Below are 13,954 nucleotides of genomic sequence, written 5' to 3' on the forward strand. Positions count from 1 at the left end.
TATAAGGTCATGTTACTAGAGCAGCACACTTGATCAATAGAATTTTTCTTTTATTGACTGTAATGTGAAGTGGCAAAAGTTCCTGAAGTCTACCATACTTTTTTAGATAGTGGTGTCACTAACAGTAAAGCTTGGTCTGTCCAGAAAGTTGTACTTTGTGTGCCTGACAGCAAATCTAAAATTGTTAGCTGAGCTATTTCTTAATGAAATCCTGAATGTTGTGGTTTTTGGAACTGATATGAACATAGGAGGGAGACTGACCACAGAATGTGCTGTCTAAATGCCAGGATGTCTTCAGCTAGCGTGGAAGGGAAGAGTGTGGTGGTTCCTCTTCCCTAGAGAAACTGCAGGGGAACCCTCACGGAAGTGGATTGTGGGTGAAAGACAGGAGAACAGCTCTTGTAAGAATAAAGTTTGAGACAATTGTTTCTCCCACCACCTTGCAAACTTTCCCCTGAGGTTTCTTTTGAGTTGGATTTAGGACTTAGGAAGGATGATAGGAAGAAAGGAATGCCTTCAAGGTACAGCAAAGGAGCTTTGCTGAATTTTAAGGATCATCTTTTCATATTCCCAAGGGTACTAAAACTCCCTCATTTCTTTTGATAGTCTCCTTAAGTGTTACCTGTCTCTTACTGTGATCTCTGGCTTTCCCTGATATGATCTTCTGAAAACTGTTGGTGAGATCTCTGATGCTGAGGTGGGACCTGGTAGGAATACAGGTGTCCCCCTTCTGTTTGCACCACATGCCTTTTCTCTGGAGGGATGAGGGCAGGTCCCACAAGGATCTAATAGAGCAGACTAACATCCAGAGCCTGGGGATGGGAATGTGCCTCTCTTGATCTGGATTTTTGACATGCAGCTTACAGCGTAGATTTCTCCTGAAGTTAAATGGCTTGCAATGAGAGGAGGAAGTGAGTGGATACGCTGAGCATTTTATCCTTTGTTTCTTTCATTTCTTCAAGTTTTTACATTTTGAACACAACTATCTAGTCAGTGTACTATCTGTGCTTGGTTTCCCTGCTCTGCTCGCAGAGATTTAGAAGGGAGGGAAGGGTCTGTCTTTCTCCAATAACCTCAATCCTGGTAGGCTGTTAAGTGACTTGGAGAACATGTGCAGGCTGAGCAACTAGTAAGGTATCACTTGTGTCCAATCTGCCATTTTTCATTACTCTTTCATCTTGTCTGGAGAAGCTGGAATGCTTTCCTTCTCTGGATTCAGATAGCTTTGCAAGACAGACACAACTGGAAGAGCAGGCTGCTGTTTGAGCACTCGTCTTTTAGATTAATCAGGCAGAGAGTAACTGTCACCCGAGACAGTCTCACCTGAGCTAAGGTGTTAGGAACTTCTAAAGGTTACTATTTTTATGAAATGCTGTTACAGAAAAAATATTTGTGTTAGCTTTGGCTTGCTGTTGAGTCAGGATTTCTGATGGTGCTGTAGTTCTTAATAAGGATATAATGTTTGTTTGGAACTGCAGTGTGGTAGTAGCCTGGAAGAGATTTATGTTCTTTCATGTTCTTCGGCAGTCACTCCTGGAGAGCCCATTGTTTCATGTTACTCTTGCGTGACCTCCTGGTGTGCCGGCAGTGTGAGGCGTGAAGCTGTAGGAAAGGCGGTTTAATTGACAGCCTTTGTATGGGGCATGAACAAATGTGGTGCGGCACTCTGGGTCTTGCCGCATGCATATGGTTCTACACCTTTGCATCTGCAAAAATAGGTGCAGCAGTAGTATTACTGGGGAGAGGATGGCTTTGGGAATCTGGTCTGCCTGCCTAAATATAAAGGACAATTTAGTGTGGTTGTATTTCTTATTAGATGTGCTAATTGTGCTGATTCCTATACGATTTTGTAAAATGACAGCATGCATGCAACCTGCATTTCCTTTGTTGGAAAACCTTGCCAAGGTTCCTTATTTTGTTGTCTTTGGACAGGGTAGTGTGTACCTGTTACAGGAAGGAATTCTGGATCCTATATTCCCTGGATGGGCAGGAGCTCTAAGCACTGTGGTTGTGGTAGTCCCACAGAGTAGATCGCTAACTAAAATCTGGATTCCTTGATTTATGGGACAATTGGGCTTTATAAAAGGGGCCTTAAAGCATTTGGGAATGTGCTGCAGAAACATCGAATGGAGTTACTCCTTGCAGAGTAACTTTGATAGGGTACGCTGCTGATCGATTAGATGCTGGTAGTTTTCAGGAATACCAAATATAAAGCTAAACTCTGCCAGATCTTTATTGAAATTGCATACTCCAACATTATTATTATTCAATAATACAAAATAGCCTACCTTTCCCAAATGGGCTTTATCTTGGAAACCACTAACTAGTGTGTACAAGAAACATTTAAGTCTTAGCCAAAGGAAGCCTAGTGAATTACTGAAGTGCAAATAATTGTGGGATAGCTTTGAGATTCAAAGTTGTTTGCTCTCCTGTCCATATGCTGCCTGCTGAAGCTGACCGTTACCAATCATTTTCTGAAGCTGCTATGCAAATAAAGACGAGGTCACTGAGAAACCAATTTGTGTATCCCAATTGCTCAGCTTTTGCTTAACAACTTTTGCTGTATCTTTATTCTAAACTCCAAGAGGAGAGTGTATCTCTCTTAGTGAAACAAGCAATTCTGAAGAATCATTACAGCTACGGATTCTCTCTGTGTGGTGGTGAAGAGGACCCTGTTGGCCGTTTTTACTCTTCTGGAAGATTACTGGTAAAACATATAGATCTGCTGGGGTCCTTCTGGGAAAGTATGTTTTTCAACATGGAGTCTTAAAGGAAAAACCTTTAGAAGTGTGTCCTTCTGTTTTGGTAATAGGGTTTCTGAAAAACTGAGTGATTTCTAGAGAAAAATCAGCAGGTAAATTTTGGAAAAAATGCTGGAAGAACCCCCTTGGTGGGTTATATTGGGTTGTTTGTTTGGTTTTTTTTTTTTTTTTCTAAAGTAAATATTGCTCCAGGAGCCAAAGGATAAAACTAGAACTTGCATTTCCTTGTTACTAGCCTTGCCTCTCTGTTATAAATGAAGCAAGCTTAAATCCTCTCTTGATCCAAGTGAAGGGTGGGTTTCTGAAGGGATGCACTGACTTCAGTGTTGCAGAGTTTTTCTTAGGGGTTAAACCTGGATTCTGGCTTGAGATGATTCAGTGTGTTTCTTTTTGTGAAATAGTTTTATTAAATAACTTTTACATTCGGTATTAAAAATGTCCAGTTAATGGAGCAGTTGAATATCACTGTAAAACTGGGTTAACTCCCACAGTGGTACGTAGTCACACAAGTCATAAATTTCAAAGCTTTTAATACTGCATGTTTTTCCTTGTGGACTCTTGTCAGTATGGCTTAGCAAGATTGTTTTATTTGCAATTTAGGCTATAGTTTCCTGGATTACAGTCTGCTATCTATCAGAATAAAAGAAATCAACTAAAATTAAGTGAAATTGTACTGTAGGCAATACAGATATATCCAAACAAGATACTGTTTGTATGGATGCAACTAATGACGTGTCCCTGATTTCATATTAGATACTTCCAAATTGCTTCTGCCTATACTTGAGAGAGCCTGAAAAATTAGATTGTGTGGCTTAAGAAAGAAGTTGTCTTGGGCCTTCTTTGTATGTGTGACATAACGGTTGATGCCATCAGGTCAATTGTCTGGATGGAAAATGGTTGGTTCCCAGATAAGTTTGACTCCGATTCTCATTATTTTATTAGACTTCTTATCCCTTCCACTGGTTTTGAGTACTTTTGAATAAAATGTCTGTTTTCAAATCTTTGCTGTTAGGTCTTGTAGAGACTTTAGATTTCTATAAACTCATAACTTTGTGAACCATAGAAAGGGCAATATCTTTGCCTCCTAAGAGCTATAGTTTTCAGCTTTTGAAGTGGTTAAAATACTTCTGTATTTTGAAGCTACAGTATGGAATTACTCTAGTCCATAATCTCTGCCTGTAACCAGGCACAGATGAAAGAACTGTATGTGATTTAGTTTTCAACATTGGCTTAGACAACTTCTTTTGTTTTGCAAAAGTGGTGGGCTCTCATTATTTTGAATAAGAAGTAACGCTGAGAGTACAGGATGTGGCATGTTGCTCACTTAAAGTGAGGGCACAAAGCTGATATACAAGTTGATCAAAAGGTATACAGTCCGTGCTGCCTTACAGACTTGAGGAATCGTAGTAGACTCCTTGTAGACCCTGATAAGGTAGGAGTGTGTGTGGTGGTGGTCCTGCTTTTGACAGCACAGTGGAAAGTGGAAAAACATCAAAATAAGTCTAGCAATGTGAAAGATCATGGGTAGAAATGTACTTTATTTTTTATTAAATCAGCTTACTTTAGCAAAAGATTATTAGGAAACCTTTCTAATTCAGAGGTTACTGCCATGTTGCAGACATTGTTGTGTTTCTGTGCTGAGTTCTACACTCTAGCCATTTTAATGAAACTCGCATTAAGTTACTTATGAGATTCGTGGTGATATCAAAGTAATCAACTGCTACAACTTAGTATACAACTAATCCTTGTAATTTAGAGAGTTCTAAGTCATACTAAACTTTTAAGAAAGTGTGTATAAATCTCTGAGGTGATCTATAAATAAAATTCTAAAAGGCAAAGAAGTAAATCTTTTGCTGTTAATTTTAGGTTTTCTGTACAAGGGTGAAGAAACCAGAGCACTTCTAAGCTGTTTGTAAAGACAAACACAGTTGTCGTTTTGATTTGGATGCTTTTTACATGCCTGTCTGTTTTGTGCTCTTCTAATCATACATGCTGGTGTCTGTTCTTTCAGATACAATGTGTGATACATTCTGCTATCATTTCCCTGCCTAATAGGACATAAGATTTTTTTTTTTTTTAAATCTAAGTAGGGACCTCTTCTCCCACCCATTAGTGCCATAGCTACCCATTTACTTGGAAAAGCTTGAATAAAAAGACCAGAAGTAGTGAAGATAAGTCTACTTAAGTCTAGGGTTTACAATGAGGATATTTAGAAAGTATGGACAGTTACTTAGATTATAAAAAGAATTAAATAGAGGGGTGGAGTATTTAAAATCATCCCTTATTATCTTTCTGGTTATATTCTCACTTGTGTTTTCCTAGTTGTAATACTTCTTGAAGTCTTCAGGCTAAAAAAAAAAAAATTTCCTTGAGCCAGATAGTGTTAATAAACACTTAATAATGATAGACCTGGGTAAATTGTCTGAGACTGACAAATAGCAGCTGACAGAAGATGTGAAATGCAGTGGAGGCACTTAAAATTACAAACATGAGTCTTGATTATTGTCCTTAACTACAAATCTCTGCCAAATGCAAATTGGGTTGTACTCCTTCACCTGCCCAGATATGCTTGCCCTTCTGATATTTTTTTGCTAATTGTGTTGGTGAGCCTAAAGGAGAAGCATCCCAATCTCTGAATTCTGTGTTAGACATCTAGGGTAAAACTATAAAGCTATCAAATGCCTTATTCTAGTTCACTTTCAAAACGGTTCAGGAAAAGGGTTTTTCATGGCAGCTATTGTTCGTTAACTGTGCATGGTATCTTTTTCAGCACTGAATGGGAAGAGAGAGATCAAAAAGCCCTTGTCTGCAAGGTCTCTTGTGGCGAGGCTGCATTATTTAAAAACTTAGGAGTGTGTTAAAGGCAAACTCAGGGAAAACCTGCGTTTTCTGGAACTCTATATGCTGCTTGTTAAGGTTAATTAAAAAATATGAGGAGATACACCTACTGGTAATTATTACTAATTTGTGCTCACGTACACACATGCACATCACTGGTATGTTGATCAAGTAATGCATTTCTATTCTAAATCAGACTGTAAATTAACAATGCAACCCTTTCACATAAATAATCTTGCTTTCATCTTGCATTGATTTATGGATCAACTTCAGCTCCATTACATGCTGAGAACCTTTTACTCCAAGCTCATTTCATCATGGGTTTCTCTCTTTTGTTTTGTACCTGCCTTGCATAAATGTATTGTGATTCCCTTTGATACGTTATTCCTAATGAAAGTGATGCTGGATTTGAAGCTTTATATGGCAAAATGGATTATTTAATATTTTAATAGTCTAAATAAGGAATAATAAATTGAGAACTTTTTTCTTATTGTGTGTAAAAATTACATTTCTTGTTCTTAAAATTGACGTACTTGTGAATTGCTGAAATGCTTGGTTATACTTAACAGTGCTTGGTAGTGCTTATTAGAAAGCTGCATTACCAATGTGTTTTCCATTAGTCAGAGGAATAATTTAATGAGTAGGAATTCTGTAAGTCACTGGGTAGGTCCTTCAAACACTGTATTATGGTCAAGAAGCTCTTGCTGCGCTTGGTGCAGTGGTTGTTCAGAGTGGCTTGTTATGGGGAGCTGGTCAGCGGAATGAGGAATGTTTCACCTTGCATTTTTAATTTCGCTGTAACTGAGGGAAAAGTGAGACCTAATTGAGCATGGATGGAGCAGATAGACTTGAATAAACAATTAGTTTTCTGAGGCCTCCAATGTGATAGAATAAATGAAAGCTTTATAGGTAGTCTAGGAGCTCATTGGTGAAAGTGAATGGAAATAGATTTTATAAAGAGCTAAACTGCTTTCACTTCATTAGTATTCATGGCATAACAAAAAAACCTCCTCTTTCCAGAGATACATATTCTGCTCTGAATTATTTTTTTCACAAGACGAATGATGATGGTGTCAACAGCTGATAAAGATGAATAGGTCTCTCTCTTACGTATTTCAATTTTTTTGTTTTACAATTGAAAGTGACTTTGAAGGTTAGTTTTACTAAGTTTTCATCCTCATAGTTAAAGCCAGGAAAAATCTTTCTTAAAATCTGTGTATGAGCAGCAGCATTGGAAATGTTTGCAGTAAGGTGTGTGTGTGGATGCCTGCACATACATGGAGTATAAATACATGTTTCCATGCATTTGTCATGGCTTTCTTGTGCTGTAAAAAGGATCATTAAAATAATTAAGGGTGAAAATTCTGCCTGTGTGCCTAGAAATAGCAAATGGAACTTTGATGTATAGCTAATTTCTCCTTTCATTGAGAACTTAAAAAAAATACTCATCTTGGCTAGTTTTTGATATTTTTCTCTGTAGCAGAGCATAGTGCGTAGCATTGCTAATGCTACTAATAGCTGTGCATGTGATAGTAAGAAAATGAATACAGCCATAGAATATTAAAGAAAAAAATCTGCCAAAGAAGAGGCTTTATGTAAAGGAAAGTAAGAAAATACTGCTTTGGATCGTTTTTGGTGATGCACAGTATTTATAACTTTCATTTAAATTGTTGACACTTGGTTTCTAGTGTTTCAGCTAAAAACTTGGCTGTCTTGGTTCTCTTACACTTCTTAGGAGTAGATAAATTAGTGAAAGCAACCCCTCCCCAAAGCTGCAAAAATCACATCTTCCTAACACGCTCTGCCATACCCTGTGAAGTTGTGTCTGTGTGGGGACAGCTACCACTGCTCCTCAGCATCCACGGACCTGCTGGAAGGAGCAGGACTGCTGAAGCACTTGTGCTGATGCCTACACTTTACACCTACAGCGTCTTGTCATTCCTGAAATGTTTTTGTGTGTATGGGTGTTTTTTCTTCATTAACACTGCAAGCATGCAGGTTTCCAGTTGTCCCTTTGCCCCAGCAAAGGTGTTTCCCTGACCCTGGCAGCTGCCCAGCAGGGTTGGGAGTTGGGTTGTGCCCCTGATTTCCTCCCTGACTGAAGCAGGGGTGTTTGAGTAGCTTTCTGCCAGCTTTCTCGTGCTGCCTCCCGGCTACTTATTGAGTCTCTTGCAGCAGGCAGATGTGGCAGTAGTCACCAACAGCATATTTCAACACTATGAAACACTTTTTCCTGACAAGATGGCCAGCAGGATGGGGACAGGAAGGGAATATCCTTCCTGCTGCATAGTGGTGGCACGCACTGCTGCGCATCTGGGCAGCGAAGGGTGGGTTTTCTTTTTTATCTTCTTTTGTCAGATCCCTTTTAAAACTGTGGAAGCAAAGGTGAAATGTAAGCATGCTTCCTGATGCTCAGGCAGCGCTTGGAGGAGCTGTACCTCTATAGAAAGAGGGATTTTTTTTTTTGTAGACAGTATACTTAAAGCAGAGCTGAGTGGGTTAGGCAGACCCCTTGAACTCTACTCTCTGTTTTTTTGCTTTTTTGGATTAAATTATCAAACAAACTTCCTAACAGAATCTGCTCTGAGTCTGGTCCTGCTGCATCTTTCCTAGTAGGGTTGACCTGTTGAGCTGCTGCAGCTTCACCCTGGCTAGCAGCCTGCATGTGATGCTTTGACTTTTCTTGCTTTTTGAGAGTGTTGGCAGTTTTCCCTAGGTCGGAAATGAAGTGATTAATTTTTTTTTGGTCAGAAGCAAAAGCCTTTGTACATCATGTGTGTTCCTGAGAAGATACCAGTATGACTGTCAGATTAACAAGATCATGTTCAGTGTTGCTCTATGTGTCAATGCAGCTAATCAAAACTCGTGTATCTGTGCCAAATTTAATTAGACTTAGGGGCAGTATTTAGGTGGTAAGAACATAAGTCTCCCCTATACCCAGCTGAAGTAAGTTTGTATAGTTTGCCTCAAAAGTGCTTTGCTGGGCTGTTCAGTTTCATCATCTGTGCTTAAACTGCTCACAAAGGAGCCACATAGAGTGGCAGCATGCTGTGAGGAACCCAGTGTAAATAATGTGAAGAAACAGATTGATTCATGTTCCTAACAGTCTGCTTTGCTACAAAGGGTCAATCGCTGTTGAACTAGCAATGACTGGCCTCAGAACCACACCTGCTTCTGGCATGGCTTATGTCTGGAGACATGAGAGACAGGGATCTGTTAGGTTTGTGAAGCCATGCTCCTCTTACGCATTCAGCTCTATAAAGATGAGAATTTTCAGTGGCACAATTGAATAACTTTTCACCACCACATAGGCTCCTGTACTTTTGTCTGCATGGGACTGGAGCCTGATGCTTTCCATTCTTGCTGCTCTAAGCATCTGCATAGGTATGATGCGATTTGGCATATTTGATGACAACGTACTTATGAAAAAAACCTAAACAGTAAACCCATGCTGGATATCTTCTGCTTTTGGTGCACTATGTGAGAGTTTTCAGGTGATATATCTCTTTTGGATTGGTGCCTGACTGGGGGAGGCTTAAAATGGGTGACAGCGCACAGCCTTTTTATAGGAACTTTAGGATTTAATGTACATATACGACATGACCTGAGGTAGAGTGGAGTGCTGCAGTGTTCAAGAGGAGGAAATTAAAATGCTTAATAGAACATCTTTGTTCATATTTTTAAGACTGAATACTTGACCTGTATTTCCCATTTTCTGTGTGAAGTAGGAATATTGCCTATGGAGTGATTAGGGAAGGTTGGGAGTGAAGTATTTTGTTCAATAAAACCATAGTGGGTGTTTCAAGAAAAGATGGAGCCGAGCAGATCAGTTCTCATTTCAATTTAATTTTTCTTGGGGAAAAAAACACCTCACGTTGCAACAAATCTCAGCAGCTCAGAATAGCGTGTTTCCTTATCCTGGTGTTATCAGCATGATAGTGTTATCTTCGCTTCATTCACCTTCTTGTACCATGGATTTCCTCTCCTGAAATCCATTATTTTCTTTCTGGCTGCCTCACACCTTGTTACATACTCAGCTCAAATTGTACTTCTAAACACTGATGCTATTTTGAACCAGTTGTCCTTAATTTTCTTAAGGACATGTGGGCTGATGTACTTGATCTGACTACTTGATGATATAATTATCAAGCAGAGAATTCATTCTAGCTGTAGAATAAATACACAATGGTAGACAGCTGGTTTTAATGCTACTGATGGTTTTTAAAAACATGAAGGTAACCCTTTCTGAGTAGGTGAGCTGTTAAAAGTCCATGGCTAATACAGTGTGAGAATAATTTTCTTTAGCAGAATGTAGCTGATTCTATTCACATAGAAAATGAATAGCTTCAAAATATGGAAAAAACCCAATAAAAAAATGGCTTGAGGACAAATTGATTCAGTCCTGATTCCCTGCAGGAAATTCTTGTATAACTGGAGGAGACTGTCACTCAAATTCCGTCCATGTTTTTATAGGATCTTTAAATCTATGTGCAGAAGTCTGTGGTAAGAATACTTTGATTCTGTTCTGTGTAATTTTTAAGCCGTTCTCCTCTAATGATACTGTCTGTTCCTTTTGGTAAGGTTTATGAGAGGGAGGGGAATAGGGTTTTGTGAAAACTGTTACCTCCTAAATTTTATAGTGCTTCTGTAGAAATTCATCATACCTACAACATAAGCAGCCAGATTTTTTTAATGAAATTTATGGAAAAATGGATTGTAAGGAATGAATTTAGTAGAACAGTATGTTCTGCATAGCTTGGAGTTTGCCGTGTGTTCTCTGTCTTTCAAAGTGCCTTTGTCGGAAAGGAATTATTCAGTATTTAATGTTGAGGGAGAGAGCATTTTTACATAAGTTAACTATCCATGCATTGTCAATCTTAACAGCAGGGACTGGTGGTGAAATGTGTACTGATTAAAAATCACTCTCTAAGCAGCCTGTATACACTCAATGGCTAACTTAACTCTCGTTGTACTGAGCATACAGGACAATCAAATATACTTGTTTTCAAATACTTTGTCTTGGCTGTTTTGGGTCTTTGAGGTAGTGACTTCCTGAAGTAACTTCTCAAATTGTTTTATTCTGCTGCCTAGCAATTCCATAGACAAGTGGAAAAACTGCCCTCTATTATTGCATTGCCACTTAAGTCACTAACATTTCTTTAAAAAGGGTGTGGACAGAAGTGTATGCTTGCAGCCTGAGTGCAGCGATAAGACAGTGGGCAGAACAGTGATAACCAAAACCTCAAAGTGTAACATGAATGTCTGTTTGGTGGAAACTGCTTGCAGGGATACAGCTATTGTATTCCTTGCAGCTTGCTGTCAAGCAAGTTTCACTGAGAAAAAGGAGCAACCAACCAAACCTTGGTTCTCCTGTTTTGCTTGTATGCCATCCAACATTGACATGTCCATATAGCTAGTAAGCATGAAGTAAATACCAGTATAGTGATGATTGTGGCGGACCAAAACTATTTGATATGCTCAGTAGAAGCAGCTTGAGTAAAATTATTTAAAATACCTCTGGTAGGATATCAACAACCCTCATTCCTCAAGATACTTGCTTTGATGTTGTCTTGTGGACAGCAATGTCCAATCTGATAAGACACACAACCTGAACTTTCATAGTGTTCAGGTTTCCAGAAAACCTTTCAAACAGGTATTAACAATTTTGAATAGATCTTGTTATTACTTATTTCAACTTGTCATAATATTATTACTGAATGATTGTAGTGCTGTTTTGGCTGAATTAACCACTTTGTGATTTGAATATGTGCCATGTTATACTTCTTCAGAATCAGCTGTTTGTTCTAAGGAAGCAGTACCTAATAAAACGTTCTCTGTTGGTTTTGCTTACTGGGACTTGTGCTCTGCCTGGCAGGAGAGGAAGGCTGTTTTGTTCAGCACAGAAGGCTTCTTCATCTGCTGCATAGGCTTTTGCTGGAAGTAAGGTCTGAATGGGGGCTAGAAAGCCCCTCTGGGTCAAATCACTTCATCTAACTGTCTGTTCCTTGAGAGTAGCACAAGAAGTTATTCAGGGGGAGCTTGCAAGCCTGGCTCCTTTCTGCAGTCCATTTCCCTCATATTTCCCCAGCACCCAGAGTTGTCGTGTCAAGGCTGTTAAAGGGTGTGTATCCTTGTCTACTCTTCTTGGTCTACTTCAACAGCAGTTAGAATGTACAGACTCCTTTCAAATACACACTGTATGTACTATAGATCTTATTTTGCCCTTTGGAAGCAAAAGTGAACCTTCAGGTAGCTTCCAGAAATGCTTTGTTGATATATGGGTAATTGTTTACATTAAGCAGGAGTTGGCCATCAATGTGAAAATGTTAAATCACATATTTCCATATTGTTTCTTTGTAGTGCTAGATCATATAATGTCTTTTGGTATAGTTGCTTCAGGTGATGAGAGATGGTTCTACACATCCAGCTGAAACCCCGCTGACAAATTTGTATGTGTTGTCTACTATACTGAGTTTGACTGTTCCTATATTAAAATGAACTTCTACCCCAAGAAACACTTAGTGAAACCTAATACTGCTGTGATATTTTGACCCTTAGTTTGTCATATGCAAGAATGTTTACTTTTGTCTTATCTCCATGTAATAAAATCAGGTTCTCCTTCAACAGAATCTGAATTTCAACCTGTCGTGTTTAAAAATGCAAAACTTCACAATTTGCATTTGATTCCCGTGTTTCTTATGTCAGAGGATTCCATATGGACATTAAAACCGAGGACATCGTATTGAAAAGTATTGGTGGGAAGGATGTGTCTTCTCTTTCCCCTCCCTTTCTTTCCTCCCCAGTCCTGTTCCCAAGAACCTCCACATGTGGGACTTGAGGCATGGCCAGTGCATGTGGGGTCAAAATTACTTTCTCCTGGCTGGCAGCTTCTGTCCCAGTGGCCAATACCTAGTCCCCGGCTACATGAGATCTCCTTCTCTGTTTCCATGCAAGTCCTTGAATAAGTTTGTGTTGTTGAGAACTGGTGTGCCCAAAGTTGGTGCTGGAACTGTATCAAACAAATTTTAGTTGTGGTAGAATCACTTAGCAACAAGGAGGTAGCTTTGCGAGAGAATGCTGGCAGGGCATTGCTGTTAAAATGATGAGCTAATGCGGGTTGATATTTAAACTGTCTTAGCTTTCAAAAATCATACTCTTCTGAAGCTGCCAGTTTGGACAGTGGTAACGCATCTTAAAAATGAATCGAGGACCTGGACGGTACTGTGCTGGTCTGTACTATAGCCCCATCTTAATGTTTCTTCTGAAAGCTGTGGAGAAGGAGCACAGCTTAATTTGAAATAATGTATTTTGTAATCAGACTGCATGTCATGGAATGCACGAGTCTGTTCATTGCAGGAGTGACTTGAGCAGCCATAAAGTTTATATACACGTGGTTATAAAGGGGAACAGGTGACAGAGTGGAAGACACTAATTCTGTTGTGTAGACTTAAGTGCTAACGTACAGGGAGCTTAGTGCATTTGATTGTTGTTGTTTAAAGTTTTGATGAACATCATGTCAGGAAAAAAGATTTAAAACGTGGTTGGTTACTTTGAAGTGCAAACCTGTTTTAAGAAAGTGCATGAATTTTTACCTATAACTCACCTGAAGCCTTGATTGGATCATGTCATTGTCAGATGCTTGGATTCATTTGGAGTGCAGCACTGAGTGATCATTGCAGTCCATCAGTCAGCAAGTAGTTTGAGTATTATAGAATTATGTGAGAGAGTCTTAAAATAATGTTTCTTAGAAGCTAGCTGTTGTATTTTCTGATTTGTAAATTTACCTTGTGAGGTGTCTTAGCACTTGAAAATAGAAATACTTGTGATATACCTGTGTTTGTAGAAGAAAAATGGTAATAATGGTTAATTTATATTCTTTGTGACCTCAAAACTTCCCAATTTAGGAAACTGCTGAAGGCATGGATTGTGAGTTCATTGGTTACTTCAGTGTCTGTCATGAACTTGAATGAGTCTTAATATGCTGAAGGAGCAAATTCAGAAACCAGTGTGTTTCTTGATGCTTTAGAAGTGTATATCTGCAACCACTTCCAATAAGCTGCAGATTTGGTTAAACAAACCAAAACCCAAACCACTAACTAACTTGAAATATTAAATACAAAAGAAACTCGAAACATCAGATTCAAAATGTTTTGTAGGGCATACAATACTTTGCTGTGGGATTAACTGTAAGCAAAAATGGGTTTCACTGTGCATCTTCCTTGGTGACTGTGATGACCTTGACTCCTTGCTTTCAGTGGACAGAGAGGATGAAGCAGTTGGGTGCTTGGCTTCCTAAAAATTGTGGTAAGAATCAGGGTTTAAATCTTACAGAAAAAGATTTGAGTGGTTTGCAA

At 39.0% G+C, this 13,954-nt stretch overlaps 1 protein-coding gene across 1 annotated transcript in view; it reads left to right on the plus strand.

Annotated features, from left to right (window-relative positions):
* MAST4 (microtubule associated serine/threonine kinase family member 4) overlaps window positions 1–13,954 on the plus strand; it is a 291,542-nt gene that overhangs the window by 41,581 nt on the left and 236,007 nt on the right. The window lies entirely within an intron of this gene.

Source organism: Grus americana, chromosome Z, assembly GCF_028858705.1.
Source record: "Grus americana isolate bGruAme1 chromosome Z, bGruAme1.mat, whole genome shotgun sequence".
Taxonomy (NCBI): domain Eukaryota; kingdom Metazoa; phylum Chordata; class Aves; order Gruiformes; family Gruidae; genus Grus; species Grus americana.